The sequence below is a fragment of the Phyllostomus hastatus genome, unplaced genomic scaffold (assembly GCF_019186645.2).
Source record: "Phyllostomus hastatus isolate PE091 unplaced genomic scaffold, TTU_PhHast_1.1 phas_contig_34, whole genome shotgun sequence".
Taxonomy (NCBI): domain Eukaryota; kingdom Metazoa; phylum Chordata; class Mammalia; order Chiroptera; family Phyllostomidae; genus Phyllostomus; species Phyllostomus hastatus.
Window position 1 is genome coordinate 13,694,093 of NW_025333857.1, and position 22,031 is coordinate 13,716,123.

Sequence of the window (22,031 nt, forward strand, 5' to 3'; positions counted from 1 at the left end):
AGCTCAAAAATTAAATGCCTGTATGTTATGTTGATTAATTCTTTCAGTATGGCAAGTTATAGTTTCCTGCTCTTTGTGCTGAAAACATTCACTAGTAATGGCAGGTGGGTACACATATGCAAAACAATGCTTCCAGTAGCACCAGAGACCCTAGAGAAGCGGTCCGTAAAATATGAAACTATTTAATTAGGAAGATGGGTTATTTTTGTATAACTTGGATTTTTTTCCATATTTGAAAAGACCATTGTATTTTCTTTTGAATTTATACAAATGAAATGAATGCGTTCATTGAAATTATATTCTTCCATCATCTTTTTAACCAACAAGTCCTCTGTGCCCGCCATACACTAGGCTCCCTCTGAGACGGAGGACGCAGACAATATGTGAAAAGACCCTGTCCTCAGGAGCTCACAGTCAGATTAATAAGAAAGGTTAAGAAGCAATTAAAATGAAGCCTTATAATTACCTAATTGGAAAGGGAAACAGGGGTTTTCTTTGAATACAAAAGCGGGGGGGGGGTGGATGGGTGGGCGGGGGGAGGGGGCAGAGAAGCAGAAGCTGCCTGTTTTGTTTGTACGTTTGTCTTGGAATCTGTGAAGAATCAGGTCAGAATGGCCCCGCCCAGTCCACAGGCACTTCTCTGTCTGAAATGTTCTGGTTAAGGAACCAGGTTAAGGGGTTTGGGTGGCTGTGGAGAACTGAGGAGCAAGCGGGAGGAGTGCTGAGTCCAGGGGGGAATCTATTAGAGATAAGGCTGTGGAGTTATGTGGAAGCCAGATCCGAAACTATAGCCAAAAGAGGTTGGGTTTACCCTGAAGGAAATGAGAAGACTTTGAAGTTTTTTAATCCAGGGAGTGCCATTAGCAGCTTTTGGCAACACCCTCTGGCTACAGTGAAAAGGATGATTTGGAGGGTGAGAAAATAAAGTGGGGTGGGGTGGGGTAGGGGGAGGAGGGAACAGGCAAGAGGCTGCCTGCAGCTTGTTGAAAGATGATGTGGATCTGGACTGGGAATGAGGGCAGAGAAAGGGGGACTACATTTAGAGACTTCCAACAGGTAGGATTATCTGTGTAATACTGAATGTTGGGAAGAAGAAAGAGCTAAAGGTCAACCCCAGGTTTCTGACTTGGCTTACCTAGGACAGCTTAAAATCTTCCCTAAATCACCTGTTTCATGGGAAGAGACATCATCATTCACTCATTCATCCACTCACTCATTTATTCAACAAACATACAATGAGTTTGCCAGGCCCTGTCTGAGGCACTGGGGATACAGCACTGACCAAAGCTCTATTCCTGCCTTCATGGAAGTTACATTCCATTTGAGAGAGGACAATAGGCAAGTATATTAAAATGCATCAGGTGATAACTGCTAAGAAAAAAAAGGAGGGCAGTCAAATGAAGGGATGGACTGTGATGGAAGGACAGTAGGTGACACAGGGTGGTGAGAGAAGAAGACCCTTGAGCAGAAACCTATAGAAAGTAGGAAAGGGATGGGGAAGGGTGTTTTTGGCAAAGGAAATGGCTAATGTGAAGGTTTAGAGTCTAGAAACGATGTCCTCGAAAAGAATCCTCACCCCACACAGAGGCTGTCCTCACCCACGTGCAGTCATTCTTCCCTGGAAGGAAGCGCCGCACCGTGATCTGGGGCGTGGGGCGTGGGGGCGGGGGTGGTGGGCTAAGGAGGCAGTATTCTACCCCCACCTTATGCTCCCAGGCAAACACCACAGTTCTGTCTGATAGAAATACCTGAGACCTTAGAAAGCAAAACCTCTTCAGCTTTGTGAATAAAGGAGTCCCAAGTTGTTGAAAAAGCAAGGTTGTTACTATCAAGGAATAGACAGTGAAAGAGACTACATTTTACTCTTTCAAGAAAATGTGGGATGGAAAAGGCAAGGTCAAAGGTGTGCTCAAGACAATGAGAGGCCTCCCAGAGCACGGAGATCCTACAACCCCAGGAAAACAAATGAGGGTGTGGCACTGCCCAGAGGAGGAACAGCTTCTTCATAACCCACCTTCTCTCAGAAGGCTAAACAGGCTTATGTCTAGGGCCCAGTTCCCAGAGGAGCAAAGAAGAAATTCTAAAGGGTTGGAAAGAGATGTAAAGGACACATCTGGTGACCTCAAAGTCCTTTGAAGAGGATGTAAGTCGAAAAGGGAGCCACAAGCAGACCCCAGGCAACAGCAACCTCAAAGGTATGGCCAGACGTGGAGGAAATCAGCAGAAAGGCTGAGACCTGGCCAGAGAAGTGGGAGGAAACTCAGAAGAGCTTTGGCCAGGGGAGGAGAGAGCTTTAGAAGCTACTGGTCAATAAGGGCAAACCCAACAGAGAGGTCAAGTGAGACAAGGGTAACGCATACCCACAGGACTGAGAAGATAAGATGGAAGGAGTTGGGAGTGAGTAATGAATGGTGAGGATGCTTCTCTTCCAAGAATCTTTTGAAGCAAAAATCTGTGTGAACTGGGTAACACCAAATTGGAACTAGTTAGGAGAAGTCCACTGACAAGAGCTGAGGCAAGATTCTACAGAAGACAGTAGAGGCAAATTGATAAAATCATTTGATTAGCTATAATTTAAGCAGTTGCCTTATTTGGGAAACTTGTGATCAGTTGTCCTTAGATTTCAATTTCTTAACCTTGAGGTGTTAAAAGCCTAGGTTCTGGTCTTCTTAAGTAGCTTTCTAAGGCATTAGAAGCACTTCAGTCTAATAGTCTCTATGTTTCATTTATTTAACAGGGAATACATGAAGATGGTTAAATGTGGAGGGTATAGAACCACTAAAGAGGGAGATTTTGAGATATGGGAAGAGAATGAGAGGCAAAGCCAGGTCTGGACCAGAATTCTGACAGCAGGGAAGGAGGCAGGGCCAGGAGTGGGTGTGCAGATGCAGTGGCAGGAGGTTGCAGTGTTGAATAGTGTATCATTTACATGTTGTTGTTGTTTTTAATTTCTCTTGCTCTGCCTTCCAGACAGCAATATTGGCTCTCTACACGTACTGTCCTCAGTGGAAAAACTCAGCTTTAAGTTTCAAAATAGAGCTCCTCAAATCCCTGACTAAGGCAGGTCTGAAGGCTGAGTGCTTTGATTTATAAGAGCTAAGGGCTGCCAAAAGGAAAACGCTTGGGATAGAAGATTCAAGGCAGGCCTAGAGGACGAGAATGTAACTGCATAGAAACTTCATTTCTTTAACATAACTTTCCCTCCTTTCTTTCATTTTGATTCAAACTGGCTGCACCCAACACCCTAACTTGCCTCCTCCTCCTTTGCATGTCCACTACCTTAATCATAAGCCCTCAGGACAACGAGGTTCTGATCAGCATCAGATAGTCTTAGGAACAAACCTATAAGTCTTGACCCCAGAGACAGAGTTTTGGTCAAACTAGAGATAATATCCAGGCCTCAGCTGTGTTACAGCTCTGGACCCAGAAAAGTGGTGAAACCAGATGAAGCAATGGCATGGCTATTATCAGGACCGGATATACTGACCTGCTAACTCCTACCCAAGAAGTAACCAATCAGTGGAGAACAGCCCTGACCACAGCCCTAACTCCCTCAGCCACCATGACTAATGATTTTTCCCCTCTACAGCCCATTCCCTGGAAGCCATTGGGGAGCCAGGTCTTGGAACATCAGCGCACCTGTGTTTCCAGGCGTGGCCACTTCCTAAAATTAAACCCTTACTGCAAACTCTTGTTTGTGTCTTATTGGGCTTTGATGTACATGGGCAAATGGACCCCTTTAGTTCATAATAATTTTGGTGCCCATCATGGGGGTTGCCTTTTGCCTGTGAATTCGTGGATCCCAATAGAAAGCTTGCCACTAGGCCGCTACCTAGCAACTGTTGCCTTAGAGGTAGATGGTGGATGGCAGTCCCTGACCGAGCACCCCAACCTATGGTGCTTTTCTTTGCAGCATATGAAGTGAGGAATTGAAAAGGCCTAGATTTGGAATTTGCTCTGGTTTTGAAAATTGAAGACATCTTCCAGTAAGGTTCCACAGGTGATGTCCCCACCCTCTTTTAAGGCTCTGGCAGTCCAAATGGGAACAAAAGGGATGTGGTTCCTCAGAAGCCTCAGTTTGTTTGACTCGTCTCCTTCTCTCGGACTCAGGAAACTCTGTAGAAACCAAAGGGGAGAAATCCTGTTTGTCAGTCTGCTTGAGGCTGTATTTGTTACCTGTTGAGTCTATGTACCCAGACGAGGAAAAAACATTCCAGAAATGGGTGGATAAATTTGTCAGTTCTTTGCCAACATTTAGGTGGCAACCCAATTCTTGAGGAATTAAAAAACTGTCCTTGTTTTACAAATGAAGTCTTTACAGAACTAGAGGTGTGGCTCCATGTGTAAACACCTGGCTCTGTACGTGAATACCTGGTCTTCTAGAACTGTTATCTGGGCCATCTTTTAAAATGAAAGTTTCAGGGAGATAATTCTTATTTTAATTAGCAATAATCATGCCTCGGATAAACCTCATTGGCTACGTACGATACTGCCACTGCACAAAGCTAGATAATTCTTATTTTAAAAAAAGAAAACTTAGCCATCCGAACAGATCAATTCCAGCTGTTTCCTTCTAAGTTAGTGAGTTATGCTTCATAGCGCCTATCTCATGGCTAAAAGGTCTCCATGCCTGTCTGTCTGTATTGTGGTGTTTTCTACCTCTGGAAGAAATGGTTAATGTTCTTTGAAAAGGAAGCTCTATTAAATTGGCTCAAACAAATAAGAGCTTATATGAAAATTCAAAAATAGAAATGTCAACGTAAGAAACATCAAACCTATAAGAATTGTTATGAGTTTATTTGAGCCAAACTGACAATTGCTAGGAAGCAAAATCTAAAAGGATTGAGGAAATGCTCCAGAGAATGGCATTATTGTGCCTTATTTTATTCATTATTAGGATGAGGCATAAGGAGGGTTACATGAAATTCATTAGTGATAGATAAGGGACACAGGAGAAAAGTACAGCAGGGAAATCTCTGTGATTGGATAAAGGGTAAAATGGAGAGACAAATACTTCTTTTACATTGGTGGGTAAACCATTGGGGGCAAGATTATGGGACACAGAGATGGTACGGGTGGAACGTCACACCAATGCGGGCTTCCGCGGTCTTCTGCCTGTGACGTGGAGGCTGTGACCTGAAGGGTCTGGGGAAGGCATTTACTCTGACATTTCAAAGGCATGTTATCAGGTATGTGACCTTAAATGCAAAAAGAACATACCAGCCCAGGTAAGATAAAGATTGGTTTTTGTTAGGGAAAAATACCACCTAGGATGTGACCACCTGTCATGGACCAGTTTCAGTCATAAGGTTTTAATTTCAGATGATCCTGTGTGGTTGATCTAGTGTCAGGTTTAGTATGTGGCCCCCTTTTTGTCCACAAAAACTAACCCAAGTGCTTTTCAGAATCACATCATCTGGGAAAATATTTGATATTAAAGATGGTTTGAGTTTGGTTTGGTTTTGTTTGGTTAAATAGGCATATGTTTAAAATCATTGTCATTAAATAATACTTTTATTCTACCTGGGTTCATTAATTAAATGAGTTTGTGTTACCTCTGTTGCAAAGTTTGTCAGCAAGAAACTTGGTATAATGAATTTTTCATAATTAATCTAAACTTAATTATTATAAGCAAGTAAATGAAATAAGTTTAAATGTGATAAAATGTTTCTTTAGGTTAACTAGCAAAAATTATATTGTATTTAAATGGTTTTACAAATCTCTTTGGTAACTTGAAACTTAAAAGTTTTGCTAGCTAAATTAAGTAGTGATATTCACTGAATGGTTAGACCATTTCCAAATGAGATAAAATAATAAAATGTTAATTACTGAACATAGGTTCATCTACTGTCTGCTTACTGCAGAGAAACAAAAGACATTTTAGTCTATCAGTAAAAATGTCTTGTGCCACATTAAAACATGCACTATGGGAAAGTATAGACAAGGTCTGTTCAGAGAGAAGCCAACCAGGTGGTATGAAAAATAGAGACCTTTATTCATATATTCTTATTATTAAATGGACATTATATATTGGAGATTATATAAAAATCTCCAAGTCACAAAGTCCTGATACAATATTCATTTGTAATTCTTGTTGTTGTAAAATGTTACAAAATGCAAAGTTCTTTGTCACTTATATTATAATCAGATTTATAACCATCTTATTTTGATCTTTGTCATTTACAGTCATTGTTTTACTCTGATGCTTTTGCAAGTAAGTATGTTCCATCTTCAAAAAGATCCATGAAAAGGACTGACTTACTCTAAACATAATTCTCTAAGAATAAACTTTCAGATCATACCTTTAAACTGAAGGATTTATAAAACTCTAAGGAACAACTGGATTCACAGATTTCTAGCAAAGGATTGAGATAAACAAGAATTCATTATATGGGACTGAATGAACTGAGGATGATTTTATTTTTATAACTTTTTGTTGGAAATATTGCTAATATTCAATCTCTTTGTTTTCCAGATATATGGAAACTTGTTTTCTCTTAAATTATCTATGACTTAGAGCAATTTGGTAAATTCTACCTTTGTAATGTTTCAATATTGAAATATTTATATTTTTTTTCTCTACCTTAATTCCTGTAGAAGTTTGGAGACTCTCAATGAGTATTAATATTTTCATGGTAACATAGTTCTTTGCATAAATTCAATGGGAATATGCTCTTTTATAACAGAATACAGTTGGAAATTGGACTATTGCAAAAACTTTGACTGGAATGCCATGTTTAAATGAGACAGGCATTGACTTGATGTCACCAAGAAGATTTAAGGCATTAAGGTTGGCTTTGGAAGCCAATAAAATCCTACTGGAGAAATGGTCTGGTACCTTACTTACATGGTTCATAGTAGTGTTTCCAGGTGAGAAACACAAGTTGCTTTCCTGGGAAATGGCAAAGAAAGAACCTCAAGACATTTTGGGGAACCTAAAGAATCTGAGAAATTCACATTAATTGATAGGCGTGGTAGGCAAGTGATGATGGCAACTGTGTCACTTGGTTCTTAGCCCTGAGAGGCTCATTAAAGTTGAATCTAGAGATTCCTTATGAAATTGCAGCAAAGCAGATTTTTAAAAGCCTATAAAATCAATTACTATTCTTGTTGTTCTTATGCAAATAATAGCCCAAATTTAATGATAATGGATCTATACAATAAATCAGTCCTAACTATCTTTGATAAAATGAGGATAATATTTAAAGAGAAAAATTGTTTCAACAGAAACCATAATGTCCAATCATGGATTTAGATTCTGGTTCAGTTGATTGTCTTTAAAATCTTATTTTTCACCTGTTCACTGGTCTGGATTCGGAATCTTCCTAATGAAAGTATTTAGTTATAGCCCTTTTAACTGGTATTTTTTTTCCTCTCATCCTTTGCCTTGGAATTATTGAGAAAAACTGTTTTTTTCTGAGCCTTGCAACTGTAGACCCCAGCTAGATGACATAATATAAACTCCCAGGAAATCCTCACAGCAGTTCACAAGTGGCTGGTCTCAGTGACTGATACAGTGCGAGCCACACTAAAAGCCTCCTTAAACTGGTGTCAGGACCTTCACCAGAAATATCTAAACTTCAGACCAGGGAAACCTGCCAGATCATCATTGCTTGCCTTCATTCCAGCAAAAATAAAACTCTGAGCCTTTTATCTAAAGGTCTTCCTGACTGGTAGTCTTGAAGGCCCACAGACTAACTTATGGTTTGCTCTAATAATTACTTAAGGTACAGGTATCCTGGCCTCCTGCTTCTTCTACCACTGCTGTGGTTCCTGCCTGTAAACTGAATACCTAGAATGCATCCTCTAAGGCTCAGGAACCACCATGTAAGAGGTGGGCATGTGTGATTATGACAGCCAGCTAAAAGGGGCACAATAGCCAGGCCAATCTGACTTTATTTTATGAGCTAATCCTCCCCGTTAATTGAACCTGCACCCAGTTACTCTATATTCTGCCCCACTGAGGAATGTGCAAAAGAAAGGGAGGACTATAACCATGTAGAAACTTCATTTCTTTAATATGGCCTTTTCTCTTTTCTTTCCTTTTTGTTCAAACTGGCCTCATCCAGCACCCTGATTCACCCACTTCCCTCTCCCTTGTGTGTCCATTCCCTTAATCTTAAACCTTCAGAACAATGAAGTTCTGATGAGCATCAGAATCTTAGGAAAAAGGGATCTGTAGACCCTAGGGGCAGAGTTTTGATCAGACTAGAGATAACATCTAGACCTCAGTTGTGTTTCACCTCCAGGCCTAGGAAAGTAGTGAAATCAGATGAAGCAATGTCAAGGCTGACATCAGGACTGGATATACCAGCAAGCTTCTCCTACCTTACACGTGACCAACCAATCAGGACCCTGACCACGACCCTAACTCCCTTAGTCACTGTGGCAAATGGTTTCTCCCCTATATAACACATCCCCTGGAATCCATTGGAGAGCCAGTTTTTTGAGCATTAGCTACCTGCGCTTCAGGGCCTGGGTGTCTCCCTAAAATTAAACTCTTATTTTCTTCTCTGCACACTCCTATTGTGTTGTATTAGACTTTGATGCATACAGGCAAATGGACCCCTTTGGTCTCATGACAAGAACATTGGCCTGTAAGATCAGCCACAGGGTGGCAGGGGAAAGCCATAGGAAGAAGGCAGGGTATTATGTCTATGTAAGGTTTGATACACACAGGAAGGAGGTGAAAATCCTTCCTTGTGTTGTTGTAAGAAACAACCAAAACCTAAAGAGAATTTTTTAGTTTATTTGAGCCAAACTGGTAACAATTGCCAAGAAGCCAAATCTCAATGGATTGAGAAAATGCTCCAAAGAATGCAGTTTTGCAGCTTATTTTATACATTTAGAACCAAAGGAGGAAACATCAGGAGGGCTACATAAAATCCATTGGTTGTAGATTAAGGGGGCAGGAGAAAGCAAAGGGGGAAAAATATTTGAATAAACAGCGAAACAAAGAGACACTTCTTTTACATGGGTGGGTACTGGGTAGTTAATAATTAACATTTCCAGCACATAGAGATGGAATGCAAGGAACAAGATAACGAGGACGGATGCTGTGGTCTCCCCCTGAGGGATCTGGGAAAGATTACTCCAACATTCCAACGGGAAGTTATCTTAGATGCAAAAGGACAAGAGACAGGCTCAGTTACGTAAAGACTGACATTTTATCAAGGAAGCTACAGGTCTAGGACCTGACTACCTGCCATGACCCACTTTGTTAGGAATTTTTATGTTCAGATCATCCTACGTGGTTGCTTTTGCTCTCTGAGTTCTGGTGTCTCAGTCACCACGGGGCAGCCAGAACAGAGAATATACCACCAGTGTATCAGTCAGGAAGTGCCTGAAATAGCCCATCACCCACTCTATAAGTATTCCAGGGGACATGGAAAAAATGTGAAGCACAATTCCTGTAAGACATAGCCCTGAAATCTAAGACATTTAACAAATTTTTATTTTTTTGCGCACACTACACAACTACCACTAGTTAGCAGGGATGTCTTCGACACTAGGGAACCCAGAATGATGGAACAGTACCATCCTGGACATGGCTGGATTGCTCTGGCAAAGAAAAGAGGATTCTGGGGGATCCTGCCTAGACAATTAGATATTCACTTTGATTCACCTAAGTTTTGTTTGTTGTTCAAATGAATCACATGACCCCACAGCAACCCATAGCGGGTCCAGGAAGTGTAATTCAGAGACATTTGGTGAGCAGCACTAATGAGGACCTCATTTCCCCTGGTAAAAGGGAGCATTGTGCCAGCCAGAGCTCTGGAGAGGGGGCAAAAAAAGAAGCTGACAAGGACAGAGCTGAGGCTCAAAGTAGTGGTGTTACTGAGCTGAGCTGGGGTGAGGTCCAGGAAGAGATGTGCATACCACATCAGCCACGGACGTTGCTTCAGAAGAGGGTGGGAATGCACAAAGGCCGTGGCCACCGCCTGGTGCATCAGACAGCAGGGTCAGTCAGTCAAGAGCAAACGATCACAAATGGACAGGAACATCTACCCTGGGCCACAAAAGTTATCAGGAATTTAGAGTAAATTGAAATCATTAAATTCAGATTGGACATATAAACTTATAAACTATCTACTTATAACCTGTGACTGCCTTATCTTGAAATAGCAAAAGAAGTGTATGTCACCATCAGAGCAAAAGGGGTGGGTGGTTTGTGAGAAATTCTAATACAGTTAAGAAATAAATAAATAATGAAAAGCATCTGTCTGTACATCTAAGTTATGACTGGACCTTTCTGCTCTGATGAATAAGTGTGCGGTGGGTATGAGGGGACAGAGACCAGGGCATCATAAAGATCAGCACATTCACATGCAATAGGCCCTATTTTCTCTGTGAATGAAGAAACAAGGTCATCTGGGACTCTACTGTGAATGATCAAAAACTCCTGGAAACTGACAGTGGCCCAAGAGCCAGTAACCATGAGTCATGCCCACCCCAGGGAGTACCAACACTAGCAGGGATCCACATGCCACTAGAGCAGGATCTAGCAGAGAACACAGTGTATCACAAGCTCTCATCCATACAGGACACATGCATACCTGGAGAGAAGTCAAAGAATGGCCCCTGACTCAGAGAGGGATGGAAGGAGGCAGCGAAGGCCTCATTCACATTGCTTTGACATAGGCAGTAAAGTCACATTGATTGACTATGTATAACTGATACCAAAGAGGGAAAGGAGAAAAGCTGTTGGAATCAGACTGAGGTTCAAGTTCTGGCTCTTCCATCTACTTTGAGTCAGTTTTCCTAACAATAAAATGGGGCAAAGTGCAACTCCCTTGAGTACTGGAACAGAGATCAAATGAGACAATTCATGGATAGTCCCTGGCACATAGAAAGCATTTGTGAAATACGGTTTCCCAGTCCCATCGTCATCTACTTGTGACCCACCTGGTCATTCAGAGACTTAATCCCTGACTTCCTTCCTGATGTGAAGTACTCTTAATAGTCCCAATAAATCATTTGGAAAATCAAATTCAAAGGAACATTAGACATGTCAGAAATATAATGTAATGGACTACAGAAATGGTAATAGAATTTTGACAATTCTTTCTTCCCCTTCTGTGGAAAGACCTGTTCTGTTGCATTATGTGACAACATAGTAGTAAATAAGGCAGTTGAGGAAATTTTTTTATAGCTTCAATCAGCCCTTCCACTCAATGACAACAAAATTTAATTGATGGCCAGTGGTTCTCGTGGCTTTACAACCTATTTGGGTTTTGTGTGTATATGGGTGGTGGAAGATATTTTGATTTGGACATTAGAAACTATGAGATATTGAGTGAATTAAAGAGAATACTAAATCACTGACTGTGGTATCCTGGTTGTCTTTTGCTGCCTAACAAGTTCCCCAATGCTTTGTGGCTTAGAAAAACAATTTAGCTTTCTTTAGCATGGTTCCTGGGCTCAGACAGGGAGTTCTCACTTGGGATCTCCCATGCAGTTGTGGTGAGATGGCAGGCTGGGGATGGGTAAACATATCTCCCTTGAAAGAACCTCTCCTTTCTTAAAGAAATTATAGGATTTTTTTTAAAGCTCAAAAATTCATTTTCCTGAAGCAGCATTAGGTATTTGGGATAACTGTAACACAATTTGGATGCAAGTGGGGCAGGGTTAGAGATAGGGCAAAGGCCTGAGAAAGTTAATGGAGACAGTAGAGCAGAGTAGTTAAGAACATGAGTCTTAGAGATGGAAACCTTTGGCTCAGTTTGCTGCATTAGCATTTTGATGGCCCTCCCACTCACTAGCTGTGTGGCCTTGGAGCAGATCCTTACCCTCTCTGAGCTTTATTTATCCCATCTAAAAAGGGCTAATACTGCCTATTTTACAGGGTATTTGTGAAGACTGACTAAGGTAAAGAAGAGCAATGCCCTGTATTTTGAGGATGAGTGTTAAGTATTTAATGATGACAGCAGGAAGTATTGCAGAAACCAAGCCGAGATGCAGCCCAACAAATGAGAAATTTCAGTGCTAAAAATTTGGTAGGTTCCAGGATCTCTGGCAATAGCTAGAATCAAACATTCCTTGTACTATTTTAATCCAAGAAGGAAAAATGTACTTTTGATGAACAAACTTGTTTTTGGATACTTGTTTCTACCTGCATTATTGTCCTTGTAGTGTGTCCCCCAAAGAAAATCATGGTCGTGTCTTAATCTGGTACCTTGTAAATGGGGTTGTTTTTTATTACAGTGGTTGTATTTGGCTCTGGGGAAAGGGGAAGCTCAGATCACAGCATGCTCTAAGTGGGTGTGTGCTGGGAATGCCCACTGCTGGTCCTTTGTACATAGCACCTCTCCCATAAACTGTCAGATCTCTTGGTGACAGCTAAATACATGCTTTAGACATGTGTTAAAAATCAGGCATGCCAGGCCCAGCTCAGATTTCATCTCACTGAATCGCCTTCTCAGTTGGTCCTTAAGAAAGAAGGCAACAACCTCAAACATAGATTAAATTGCTTTCAGGTAGAATTACAGGACAGGGCCCTGGCTGGGAAAACGCTCCTACAGTTTAAGGGCATCAGAGAGAACCCTACTGCTGAGTGAGTCAAAGAGTAGAGAAACTGGCAAGCACTTTGCTCCTTTTAAAAATCTTTGTGGGCCTTTAAAGCTCAACTTTAAGTGCTGGTTAAAAACTGGATAGACAGCAACAATTTTTATCTCCATCAATATTAATGCTGGGGATGAGCCCTCCACCCAAGTGACAGAAAAACATCCAGAACTAATTTGAATCCCCAGGAAGATTTAGAAAATTATAGTGCCTCAACAGGGGGTAGAGTTGAATGTATCTGCTTTTGGCCCACTCTGGAAAATAATCTCTTCACACTACGAATAAACAGATGATAAAAAATGCAGGCCAAGGGTGGAGAGAGTCTGACTAACTAAATTTAGCCATTGACACAGAGACATTTTTGCTGCTTAACAAGATCAAGCCTCAACTTGGAGTAGGCAGAGTTCCTTAGCATCTTCTGTGGTCAAATACTGCAGCATGGCAATCCGTCAGAACAGGACTGAGCACAGAGGATGCCTCCTCTTCAGCTCAGCCAGGCTCTTTACAATAAGAAGGATCGATTTGGTTCTTCTTCCTCTAAGGGAAATGGCATTTTCTTAAAAGAACCAGCAAAATCCTTGGCCAAATTTGAATTATGACATCAAGAAATAAATCATCAACTCTGGCCAGTGTTCAATTCCTCATCAGGGCACATACGTAGGTTGCAGTTTTGATTCCACATCCGGGCATTTACAATCACTGGCCCTTGCACGTATGGGAAGCAACCAATCACTGCTTCTCTCTCACATCGATGTTTCACTTTCTCCCTTCCTCTCTCTCTAAAAGAAATGAAAAAAATATCCACATGTGAGAATAAGATTAAAAAAGAAAAGGAAATAAAAGCAAAGCTTAAATGGAAATAGACATAGAGGTAATCAATTAATCTAAATTAAATGAAGTGAATATTTTAGATTGTTTAACAAGTATTGATTGAAGCCAGAACTGTGTACTTAACTGTGGTTTCCAAATATGTATTTTTTGAACCATACAGAGATGAAAATGGATTTTCCAAGATAATTAAACATAATATAACTACCAAAAACTAAGGAAGGCTTAGGCAGCATTAAAAGAAGTATAGAAAGTAAAAAGAGGAAGGTGATGTTATTGTTCTCTTCTGTGTTACAGGTTTCAAATACCACATTTTAAGAGGCAGTCAGTGAAAATCTGAGCATGTTCAAAGGAGAGAAACCAGGGCAGTAGGGGCACACAAAACCCTGAGACTATTCAAGAACCAAAACTTGTGGGGCAAAGGGAGGGGGACTCAAGAGACAGAGAGACATGGTGCTTTGTTTGTTCATTTTCCTTTTTTTTTTTAATTTGAAAGGCCATCTCGTGGTTTTGCCTTGTTTGTATAGAAGTTCCAGGACAAATATTGGGTATAAGCTGAAAAAAGTCACTCAATTAGTCAATGAGGTGCCTCGTGACAGTGAATTCTCTGATACAGTAGGATGGATCGACGATGCTTGATCATGGTGTGATAGAAGGACTTGAGCATTGGATGATGCTGGATTAGGATGAAATGGATTTAGAGGCAGGGTGGTGCCATAGTTACATTAAGAGCTCAGCTCTAGAAACAGACAGATGTGGGAGCTTTGCTCACTTATTTCATATGACCCTGAATACTCTAATTAACTTTTCTGAGCTTCAGTTGTTTCATCAGAAAATGGAGATAACAGTCCTTGAACCATAAGGTTGTTTTGAGAAGTAAATACATTAATGCATATAAAGAGTTTCACATTCTGCCCTGGCAGGTGTGGCTCAGTGGATTGAGCACTGGCCTGCACACCAAAAGGTTGCCAGTTCAATTCCCAGTCAGAGAACATGCCTGGCACATGCCCAGGTCCACCGTAGGGGGCATGTGAGAGGCAACTGATCACTGCATCTCTCACACATTGATGTTTCTCTCCCTCTTTTTCTCCCTCCCTTCCCCTCTCTCTAAAAGTAAGTAATAAAATCTTTTAAAAAAAGAGTTTCATATTCTGTGTGAATGTGCTTAATAAATAGCAGTTATTTTTCCCATTAGTCATGAGTATTAGGATTTTTATTGTCCTTATAGTCAAATGCAAATTTTCCCAATTCCCTAAATTGAGGAAATTTGACCCACAGCACTTGTGTTTCCAACCACAAGGCAGCAGACAGATTAGCACCCTATTTCATGCTCTGGGATCTACCTTGGAGGTGAGAAGCAGTAGGAAAACAGTAAACCATGAAAGTGAAAAGAGAAATGAACTTCTCCCTCACATGCTCCTAGCCAGAAACAGAGCAGGGTGGGGCCCATGAAGTCAGGCCATGACTTTACAGGGAGTTTACTATACTTTGACTTTTAAATGATTACTTTTTACTTTGGCTTTTGTAGAAATAAAATATCTAGTGAATAATCAACAAGGGTTTTTCCTGAAAGCTGATGCTTGTGGTGATTGTACTCAGTGAGGAGACAAGTGGGAAAAGATGGTTAGAAAAAGAAAGTATGTGTTTATGGTTGTGCAAAAAAAGATACTGAACATATATACAGCAATGCCCTTCCCTCTCATCCTCAGACGTGTGCCCAAACCCAGCCTCACATTTACCTGCATGAAGATACAGCCCATGCATGCAAGCACCTAAGAGTTCTTTCTTGCCTACTGCTCCTCCAAACTCCCCTCTCCCAAATCCTAGTAAAAGAAATATAGAACAACTTTTCATGGGAAAGGGCATTGGATTTCTCTTGTGCAAGGACACTGACTTGGTGAAAGGGGACAGGTGAGTTGGTATTAGTCCCACTAGCACTACTGAAATAGCTGGTTTAGTTTGAACAAGTCAATCTGTCAGTGTTCTCATTCACATGGGAGCAGGGGTGGTAACCTAGCCCTAATTGATCTCCAGGAGTTTCTCCCATACCAATAGTCTCTTACTCTCTAAAGAAGAAAGTAACACCTTTCTCTGAAGCCTACTATCCAGTCTTTATCTACCTGGCTCATCAGTCACAATTCACATGAAAGCACCAAGATGCATATGATGATAGCAGAACTGGAAGAAAACTTAAAATCAAGTTGTCTTGTCCCCCCAGTTTTAAGATGAATGGACAGACTTGGAATGATAAAGTAATTTTATCAAGGATAGACAGTTAATTAGACATTGGGCCAGGACTAGGGCTCAAGCCCTCAGGAATTCTGACGGTCATTCCCATGCAAATTTGTACACGTCTACCATACCCTATTTGGTGAAAATGTAACAGTGTTGTTAAATAGAACTTAGATACCATAAGATTGACCCATATTAACTATACAATTCAATAATTTTTATTAAATTTACAGTGCTGTGAAAACATCACCACAAGCCCATTTTGGAACATTTTTTTGTTACCTCATAAAGACTCCTGTGCCTGTCTGCACTCATTCCCCATTCCCACCACCAGCAAATGTTAGTCCACTCTCTCTCTCTATAGATTAACTACTCTGGGCATTTTGTATAAATGGGATCAGATAATATGTGGTCTTCTTCCCAAATTTAGATGGGAAAGTGGTCTTCTAACTTTATCAAGCTGAGAAAAGTTCTTTCCATTACTAGCCTATTAAAAGATTTTAGCATGAATGGTGTTACATTTTTATCAAATGCTTTTTGTACATCTATTGAGATAATCCTATGGGCTTAGTCCTTCATTCATGCTATTCTATAATATTAATATGATATTACATTGACTTTGAGATATTAAACCACACTTGTATTCTATGTAAGAAATCTTACATGGTTATGGTACATAATCCTTTTTATATGTAGATTGATTTACTTTGCTAATATTTTGTTGAGGATTTTTGCATCCAGACTCATGAGGAATATTGGTTTGTAGTTTCTTGTGATGTCTATCTGGTTTGGTACTGGGGTAATATTGATCTCATGATATTAGTTGGAAAGCATTCTCTTTTATATTTTGTGGAACAGTTTTTGAAGAATTGGTATCACTTTTCCTTTGAGAGTTTTCTATAATTCACCAGTGAAGACATCTGGGCCTAGGCTTTTCTATGAGGGAAAATGTTCAATTACTAATCAAATTCTTTATTTATTGTGGGTCTATTTAGAGTTTTTATTTCTTCTTCAGTCAATTTCATTAATTTGTATCTTCATATAATTCCCCATTTTTAATCTAAATTGTCTAAATTATCAACATAAAGTTGTCCATAGCATGCTCTTATAATCCTTTTAATTTCTTTAAGGTTGGAAGTGATGTGTCCTCTTTTATTCCTGATTTTGGTAAGTTGTATCCTCTCTTTCTTTGTTGGTTAGACTGAATCAGATTGCACAACCTGACACTATTGATATTTGGGTCCAATAGCTTTTATTATGGGCCAGGCTGCCATGCACTGTAGGATGTTTACTAGCATCTCTGGCCTTTACCCATAGATGCCAATAGAGCACGCATGTACACCTGGCATGCACACCTGCAGATTCACACACACAACAAAGTATTGCAGTTAAACATTTCTCCAGACATTGAAAAGTGTCCAGGTGGCAGGGAAGTTATTATGAGAATAACTGGTCTGATCAAGTTTAATTTTGTAGATCTTTTTAATAATCAACTTTTGTTTTCACTGATTTTTATCTATTTTTTGTTTTTCAGGTAATTTATGTCTGATATAATTCTAAAATTTCCTACCTTCTACTTGCTTTGGGTTTAATTAACTCTTTTTTTCCTCTAGTTTCTGAAGGTGGAAAATTAGATCATTCATTTGGGTATACAAAGTGATTTTAAGACAAACTATTTTGGACAACTGAATTTTAGTAGAACTAGTCTCCTAGCCAGCAGAACTGTTTAATAATCAGTTAATAAAAACTGTTAAATAATCATTAATAAATAGACAATAATAAAGGAAAAGTTTTCCCCAGCCCTCAACCATGCCTTCCCTAAGGAAAATATTGTGTAAAGGAAACTTAGCTGTGGTTAACGTTTAGCTAATTCTCTTACCTAATAACCCTGGATTCCCTAAATGACATGGATTGTCAGCCTTTCCGTGAAACTTCTTTTCACTTCTCATCTACAGCTGACCACTTTTCATTCACTTACACTGATAGATTAGCTAATCTAATTGAACAATTGCTGCTGGTTCTGTAAGAGAATATTATTTTTCTAAGTTTTCTAAATAATGAAGAGCATATGTAAGCCATCAATACACAGTAGATGCCAATGTACTCAATACCATAATTGTGACGATACAGAAATGAAGGAAGTATCATCAGGAAAAATTAGACTTTAAAACAGGGGTGTCCAACATTTTGGCATCTCTGGGCCACACTGGAAGAAGAAGAGTTGTCCTGGGCCACACATTAAATACACTGCAACACATAATCACAAAAAAAAATCTCATAATGTTTTATGTAAATTTACAATTTTCTGTTAGGTCACATTCATAGCTATCTTGGGCCACATGTGACCCCTGGGCCATGGGTTGGACACCCCTGCTTAAAACAAAGACAGGGTCTTAGGTCAAGATGGCAGGCATAGGTAAATGTGGTACTCACATCCTCCCACAACCACACCAAAATTATAACTAAACTACAGAACAACCACCATGTAGAACCACTTGAAATCTAGCTGAACAGAAGTCCTATAACTAAGAATATAAAGAAGAAGCCACATTGAAACTGGCAGGAGGGGGCAGTGACTCAGAATGGGCTTGTCTCACACCCACATGTTATACATAAAAATTGGGAGGGATATTTTGTCTGTAAAGTTTCCCCTTGAGGAGCAAGGGATCCCAACCCCATTCTAGGACCCCAGCCCAAAGTTCCAGTGCCAGGAAAAGAAGTCCCTATAACTTCTGGCTATAAAAACCAGCAGGAATTGAACCTGAGTGAAACAGAGGTTTCAGGAGTCCCAGGCAGTTCCTCTTAAAGGGCCCTCACTCAGGTTTATTTGGACTTACTCAGACTTACTCACTCCGAGCTCCAGCACTTCATCAGCAGCATAAAAGGCACCAGGAACAAATGGGGAGAAACTGAATTGTCTGGCATATGAGTGAGAGCTGGGGGCTACTTTCTCCCAGATAGAAGTGCTGACAGAGGCCATTGTTCCTTTTATGAGCCCTTCCACCACAGAGCCAGCAGGTATGTGCCAGATCTGAGTCTCCATCAACTCAGTTCACACTGTCCACCATGGCCTGGTGACTACTTGAGACCCCACCTCACCAAACCTGCAGTGTCTTTTCCACACAAACATCCTGTCCTGGCTCACATTTTAGACTTTCCTAAAATCTCTCAAACAAGCAGCAGTTGGCCTCAACATGCCCTGTACTTCTCACTAAGCAGCCCCAGGCCTGTCACTAGCAGCAGTCAGGTTTGGTTCATAGCTTGGCCTCTACTGAGCACCTCTGAGCCCAGTACAAGTAGCAGCCATTGGCAGATCTACTCAGGTGGCACCGGGCAGAACACAGGTGGCAGCTGACCTTGGTCTGTACCTCCCAGTAGGCCCCAGAATGAGTACACCTGATAGAAAGCTTTCAGACCATATGAAAGCACCACCCAACAACCTCACAAGTGACACACTCACCAGATGGACTCAGTGCACACCAGAATCCTGCTGAAGTAAGTCATACTCTGTGGGGTCAGCCCCTGAACAACTGATCCTCCACCATGGTTATAGCCAGTCCCTGTAGCTGATCAGCCTGTGGATAAATCCCTTTCACTGACATAAATCCCTTTCACTGATAAATCAAGGCTTAACTACAACAATAACAGATGGATGCACACTGCCCATGTAGGAGGCTCACCTAGAGTGCCCAGCTCAGGTGAATGGGGAGGCAGTGCCACTGGACCCTACAGGACACCTACTGTCTACTCTACCAAGCCTGGAAGACATAGCAGTTTGACCTAATATATAAAAACAAACACAGGCAGGCTACCAAAATGAGGAGACAAAGATACAGGTCCCAAACAAAAGAACAGAGCAAAACTCCAGAGAAAGAACTAAACAAAATGGAGACAAGCGATCTCCTAGGTTCAGAGTTCAAAACACTGGTTATAAGGATGTTCAATGAACATACAGTAAGAGTAGATGAATTTAGTGAAAACTTCAACATAGAGATACAAAACATAAAGATGGAACTAGAAAACATAGAAAGAAACAGTCAGAAATGAAGAATACATTAACTGAAATGAAGAATATATTACAGGGAATCAACAATGGAGTAGATGAAGCAGACAATCAAATCAGAGATCTGGAAGATAAGGAAACAGAAAACACCCAATTAGAATAGCAAAATGAAAAAAGAATTTTTAAAAATGAGCATAGTTTAAGGAGCCTCTGAGTCCCTATCAAGTATACCAACATCTACATCATAGGGTGCCAGAAGGAGAAGAGAGAGAACAAGAAAGTGAAAACATATGTGAACAAAATAACAAAGGAAAACTTCCCCAACCTGGTGAAGGAAATAGACATACAAATCCAGGAAACATAGAGAGTCCCAAACACAACAAACCCAAAGAGACCCACATCATAAACAAAAAGAGACTCAAAAGCAGCAAGAGAAAAGCAGTTAGTTACCTATAAAGTAGCTCCCATATGATTTATCAGCTCATTTCTCAACAAAAACTTTGCAGGCCAGGAGGCACTAGCAAGAAATATTCAAAGTAATGAAAAGCATGTAACTACAAACAACATTATTCAGCAAAGCTATCATTTCAAATTTAAGGATTCTAAATGATGGTTTTGTCTTTTCTAGGACAAGAAAAAGCTAAAGGAGTTCATCATCACAAAATCAGTATTACATGAAATGTTAAAGATTCTTCTTTAAGAAGAAGAAGAAGAAATTAAAAATAGGAATAATAAGCCCTGACACACTGGTTTGGCTTAGTTGGTTGGGAATCATCCCACAAAGCAAAAGTTTGCCAGTTTGATTACTCACCAAAGAACATCCCTGGGGTTTGGTCAGGGCATGTATGAAAGGCAACTGATCGATGTTTTTCTCATATTGATGTTTTTTTTCCCTTTCTTCCTCTCTCCTTTCCCCTCTTTCTAAAAATAAATAAAATTTTTAACATATGAATAATAAAATGTCAATAAATACTCATCAGCAACTGAGTCTACAAAAACAAAACAAAAGAACAATCAGAACAGAAATAGACTCATAGATACAGAGAATATTTTGATTGTTTCCAGATAGGATAGGGGTTGGAGGGATGGAAGAAAAGTTGAAGGGATTAAGAAGTACAAATTGCTAGTTACAGAACATTAATGAGGATGTAAAGTACAGCATAAGGAATATAGTCAATAATATAATAACTATGTATGGTATCAGATGGGTACAAGATTTATCAGGATGATCATTTACTAAGTTATATAATGTCTAATCACTGGGTTGTACACCTGCAACTAATATAATATTGTGCATCAACTGTAATTGAAAAATTAAAAATTATTTAAAGTAAAAATAAAAACAACAAGGACATTTCCAAATCATGGAAGGACAGAGGAGATACAATCATGCACACTAGAAAGCAAGTCTTAGTTTAATAGCCAGACTGATGATCAAACTTCATCCTAAGAGCAGGTGCTAAAGCTGGGATGCGGTTACTACCAGGACCTAAAGGGTGGCATGAATTTAAGCCTTCTTACCAAGCATTATAGCCACGCCATAGAAACCAAATTTAGTTAATGAACATCAAGGTCAGGAGCAGGGCTAACAACAGGAGACTGGATGAAATAAGAAGCAAGACAAAATATGAGTATTTGGGATGAAGTAAAAAGGATCCAGTTACCTTGCAGGTTACCGTTCTGAGTTCTCCATGCATGTAGGTTACTATCATGGTCTGGTAGGCTTATAGGTTACAGGGAAGCTGCCATCAACTGGAAGCCTGCTCTGCCCATTCACTGTGTACAGGGGGCAGGTGCTGTGCCCTGTCTCTGTGTGAGGCTCATGCAGGCTCCAAAGGGCCTGTCAAGGGGAAGGCAGCTCAGTTCCACATTTCATTCTTGATTCCAGTCCCTCTCCCTGCCTCCATGCCTATCCTCATTCCTGTTCTTTTACCAGTCCCTATCAATCTTCCATTTGCCTTTCCTCTTTTACACTCTCTCTCTCTGCCCACACACAGCTTCTCTCTCACATATTACAACACTCAGGCTAAAGCCAGGGCTGTAGGTAATATTCTTTCTCCACATTAAATCCTGCTTCTTGAATAACACATCAATTCGTCCTGTTTCAGGACATCCTGGGTGTGGTGCACTGCTGTTTACAGTACCAGAACACATTGCAGCTTCACACACCAACAGAGCTGGGGACAGCTTCAAATAGGAAAATGGGCTGGAACTGAGATCCTGTGGGTACCCTTATTCTGGGCTATAAGACATACCTCTGAGCTGGTAAATGAGGCATGGAAGAAGAGGACATTAACAGAAAGAAAGGTTTGAAGAAAAGGGAAAAGGGAACCTATAATGTACCATCTGCATGTGGTAAGAGCTTTCAATGTATTATTTGATTTAAATTTTGCAATTCTTTAAAAGA

The 22,031-nt window shown here is 40.3% G+C and overlaps 1 pseudogene; it reads right to left on the reverse strand.

Annotated features, from left to right (window-relative positions):
* Positions 1-4,399: 4,399 nt before the first annotated feature.
* On the reverse strand, positions 4,400-4,507 carry LOC123820334 (annotated as a pseudogene).
* Positions 4,508-22,031: the final 17,524 nt, after the last annotated feature.